Source organism: Carlito syrichta, unplaced genomic scaffold (assembly GCF_000164805.1).
Source record: "Carlito syrichta isolate Samal-C Ts95f unplaced genomic scaffold, Tarsius_syrichta-2.0.1 Scaffold115391, whole genome shotgun sequence".
NCBI lineage: Eukaryota > Metazoa > Chordata > Mammalia > Primates > Tarsiidae > Carlito > Carlito syrichta.
In genome coordinates, this window is record NW_007059487.1 from 69,641 (window position 1) to 74,701 (window position 5,061).

Below are 5,061 nucleotides of genomic sequence, written 5' to 3' on the forward strand. Positions count from 1 at the left end.
CTGCTGGAGACTTGTCTATATAAAAGAATATACTTAGAATTCACATTTTTATAAAAATGAGAAAAGTACTTAATCGTATAACAAAAATATATAAATTTAACTAATAAATTAAAATTGGCTGAGGTGAGTGGATTGCCTGAACCCGTGGGTTCAAGACCAGCCCAGATAACCTGGTGAGACCTCATCTCTACAATAAATCAAAAATCAGCTAGGTGTGGTAGCACGTGCCTGTAGTTTTGGCTACTTGGAAAGCTGAGGCAGAAGGATCTCTGGAACCCAGCAGGTCGATGCTGGGGTGGCCGTGAGTGTGACACTGCATTCTAGCCTGGGCGACAGAGTGAGACGCCATCTCAAAAAAAATAAAATTAAATTAGCAATGACCCTTAGATTACTCCAAATACCCACCAAAAACCAATTAAAATGAGGGCAGGTAAAGTAGGGCACAGTGGCTCACGCCTGTAATCTCAGCACATTGGGAGGTGGAGGTAAAACGATTGCCTGAGCCTAGGGTTCAAGACCAGCCTGGGCAATATGGCGAGACCCCGTCTCCACAATAAATCAAAAGAAAAAATTAGCCAGGTGTGGTGTCATGCACTTGTAGTTCCAGTCACTTGGAAGGACTGCCTGAGCCCAGCAGGTCGAGGCTGCGGTGGTAGTTGAGTGTGCCACTGCACTCCAGCCTGGGTGACAGACTGAGACTTCAACTCAAAAAAAAAAAAAAGGAGGCTGGTAGCTCTCCCAGATATGTACCAAAGCTCACTCAGGGTATTTTTTTTTTTTTATAGTAGGTACTATTATATAGTTTCACTTACCCATCTTTAAAATAATCACTATAGTTTCTTTCCCCTAATGTCAAATGTTTAGGTGTATGTAAACGTAAAATACGTATTTTTTTTTACGCTGTCCTCTATTCCTCTGACCCAAGACTGCTTTCTTACCTTTATAGCTAGACTTCCTGAAGAATTATCTATATTTATTGTTTGTTTAGTTTCCTCAATTTAGTTTGTCACACTCCTCTACTGTAACTCTTCTGCTACAGCAACAAATCTCAAACTTGTATACCTCAGAAGAACCTTAGCAGCATTTCAGCAACTTTCCTATGGTAGTACCTCCACACTCCCCAGTCACTCTTTGAAGAATCTGTAAGAAGTCAGGCTTGGTGGCTCAGCCTGTAATCCCATGCTTTGGGAGGCTGAGGTGAGTGGATTGCCTGAGCCCGCAGGTTCGAGACCTGCCTGGGCAACTTGGCAAGACCTCATCTCTACAATAAATCAAAAAATCAGCCGGGCGTGGTAGCACGCGCCTGTAATTTCAGCTACTCGGAAGGCTGAGGCGGAAGGATCGCCGGAGCCCAACAGGTCAAGGCTGCGGTGACTGGGAGCGGCCACTGCACTCCAGTCTGGGTGACAAAGTGAGACTCCAACTCAAAAAAAACAAAAAGGAGAATCTGTAAGATCTGAGATGAGACCTGGGAAATCTATATTTTTAATCAGTATCTCATTGATTCTGATAAAGGTGGCCTGCCCAAACACACTTGAAAGCCAACTAGTTGAAGTCATCAATAACTTTTCAATGGTCAAACTAACAACACTTTTGACTTCTATCTTTCTGTAGCATCTGACACCTTCCTGAAATTCCTTACCGCATTACCTTCTACTATATAACCAGGCTCCTCTCTCTCATCACCATTCAGTCTTCTTCACTGGCTTCTTACTTCTGAGAGCCCTTAATGTTTCAGTGACTGTGGCTAGGAGTTCTGTCAGTTCCTCTTCTGAGCTTTATACATGCTTCGTAAACAGTGACAGTCATACCCATCGCTTCAACTACCACCTGCACAATCTTAAATCCTGCCATTTTGGACTCCACAAGTAGTCAGAGGCCATGCAGTATATGGGAGAGAACATGCTTCTATACAAACAAATACGAATGCAAATATTTGCTCAGCTATTTATAAAGTAACATGTTCAAAGACACCTTTCTGAGAATTTCAGCTCTGCTCTTCTTTTAAAACTGGGGATAACATCTTTCTAACAAATTTCTTTTCTGGTTAAATTAAAAAAAAATAAAATTAAATGAGAAGTTCCGTTCACTACACTGGCCTGACAGCAAGTCTTGAGGACCCCATGCCACAAGCCTCAGAGGTGGTGGCAGGCAAGGAGACAATTAGTCTGGGATCAAAAGACTGGGAAATACAAGGAGATTGAGCAGATAAGTAAATATACTGAGGAGATAATAGGAGCCAATTTCTCGCTCCTGAAGAAGAGATTGACAAACACAGAAAAGGAGAAGGCTAGAAGACCTTGAGGTATTAGACTAGAATTGGTTGTATCAGAATGTACTGTTAAAATATCTATACATAGTTAGGCACAGAAATAGATTCAGATGTGTATATATATTTCCTAGCTCTACCCCCTAGAAGTGATGACATGCCATAAGGAATGAACATACTAAGCACCAAGATCTTGGTTTCTAAATACTAATTACACTTAAAAGAAAAAAAAATCAGGATTCCTTGGAGAAATGGATGATTCCAGAGCTGGGACATGAAAGCCCAAGATCCACGATGATCTTGGAACACTTTGCTATGCCAGAAAGTAAGGAAACATCCCAAGGATGGCAACATGTCAAGGAGACACAGATATCAACTTGAAGAAGTCTCCACTGGCCAAATCTGGGGCAATGTGAGCATCAAAATAAAATTTTTAAATGATAGTAACTAATAAAAATCACTAAACAGGTACAGAAATCCATGAGTATATATTTATATAAGTAGATGGATAAATAAATAAATGTATAGAGAGGAAGGGGAAAATCTTCCAATAGAATACCAACTAATAAATGTAGGTAGCAGCCTTTAGAGCAGTGGTTGATTGAGGAGACATCAGTGGACCCAGAGACTAGAGGTTAGAGGTTTAATGAGGAATACTGGCACAGTCTTGGATATCTTCCCACATAAGAGTTATCAATTACAAAAGGAAAAAGATCACCTTACAATATAGAAACCCAGCAGAAGACATGAGCATGACAAGTGTTCAAGGGAAACATCAGCAGTGGTAGGACAATAGAGTATGTCTCCCAAAGATTTACTTAGAATAGCACACACCATTTCTATGGTATTCTTGCTAATGATGCACTAAGTCCACACATGAGCAACCACTGGATGAACCTAAGTTGAGGGGTATGTTACAGAATAAAAGGACTGTACTCTTAAAAGTTGTCAAGGTCATAAAAGAAAAGGAAATATTGAAGAACCATTCCAAACTGAATGGCAATTAAATGCAATGTGTGATCCTGAATTGGATCCTGGACCAAAATGAAAAGGGAGATATTGTTGGGATAATTACAGAAATCTGAATGGCACCTAGGAATCTATGTTGAGTTCCCAATTTGGCAGTTATGCAGGAGACTATCCACTTTTTGGTAAATACATACTAGAATATTTAGGGGTAACAGGCATCGTGTCTACAAATTGCTCTCAAGTAATTCAAAGTCTAAAGAGATTAGAAATGGTGCATTCCTCTTCCAGTCCCAGGCGCCTCAGGATCCTCGGCTTACGGTGCAGACATGGCCAAGTCCAAGAACCATACCACACACAACCAGTCCCGAAAATGGCACAGAAATGGCATCAAGAAACCCCAATCACAAGATACGAGTCTCTTAAGGGGGTGGACCCCAAGTTCCTGAGCAACATGCGCTTTGCCAAGAAGCACAACAAGAAAGGCCTAAAGAAGATGCAAGCCAACAACACCAGTGCCATGAGTGCACATGCTGAGGCTATCAAGGCCCTTGTAAAGCCCAAGGAGGTTAAGCCCAAGATCCCAAAGGGTCCTAACCGCAAGCTTACTCGACTTGCATACATTGCCCATCCCAAGCTTGGGAAGCATATTCATGCTTGTATTGCCAAGGACTGCAGGCTCCGCCGATCAAAGGCCAAGGATCAAACTAAGGCCCCAGCCGCAGCTTCACCTGCAACTCCAGCTTCAGTTCCAGCTCCTGCTCAGGCTCCCAAAGCTGCCCAGACCCCCACAAAAGCTCCAGAGCAGAGGTCTCTGTCTGCCAATGTGTGGACAGAAGGACTGATTTGACCCCCAGGATGCTGTCTGTGTGGGGCTGGTGTCCTCTTGTGCTATTTGTACAAATAAACCTGAGACAGGAAAGAAAAAAAAAAAAAAGAAATGATGCATTTCCATGAAACAGAAAAATAGGCCTAAAAATGAAGGATCAGAAATTAGAGATGATTAGGTTGTTTCACTGAAACTCTAGAATTCAATTAGATAGAGTAGAAACAGTGAAAGGGTCAAAGACAATGCCAAGGTTATTTCTTGGGACATCTGCAAAGGTAGACTTTACTGAGCCCACCACAATAAGACAGGCACAACAAGAGGTTCCAGGCTTATCTTGTGCACACACAATATATAGGCAACAAAATGTTTAAAGTTAGTTGAAAAGGATTCAGAAGCTCTTTGCACTTTTCTTACGATTTTTCATTAGGTTTATACTAATTATTTCAAACGTTAATTTTTTAAAAAATCAAAAAGAACCTTGACAACTTTGGGGCCTAGCAAAATACATGGCTTACTGAAAGTGCTGAATAAAAATTATTTGGCCCTCCTGTCCAAACGAAAGGAAGTTGCCAGAGAAGAAATCTTGGCATCACACTCAACTTCCACTCCCCTTCCATCCAACTGGACTCTCAGACCTATAAAACTAATCAACTTTCAGTTCTAATCTCACATCTTTATCTCTCTTTCCCCATTTCTGGCTCTTATCATTCCTCTGCTGGACCACTGCAACAGCATCCTAACTGGTCTCTCTGCTCATTTCTAACCTCATCCCTGCACCATCCCTACGCCCTTGCATCACTATCTAGAAGTCAGAAGTTACTTTTCAAAATCTATATCTAATCTTATCATTCCCTCATTTAAATATCTATAATTGCTCCCTAATGTTAAGAATGATTTCCCAAGAGACACACTAAATGCATGTTTAGGGCACCAGTAATACAGGAGCACCAAAAAAAGATTATTTCATACACAGAGACACACAAAACAGTGAAGGGGA

At 41.3% G+C, this 5,061-nt stretch overlaps 1 pseudogene; it reads left to right on the forward strand.

The window, feature by feature from the left end:
• The first annotated feature begins 3,536 nt into the window (after positions 1-3,536).
• Positions 3,537-4,085, forward strand: LOC103274785 (annotated as a pseudogene).
• Positions 4,086-5,061: the final 976 nt, after the last annotated feature.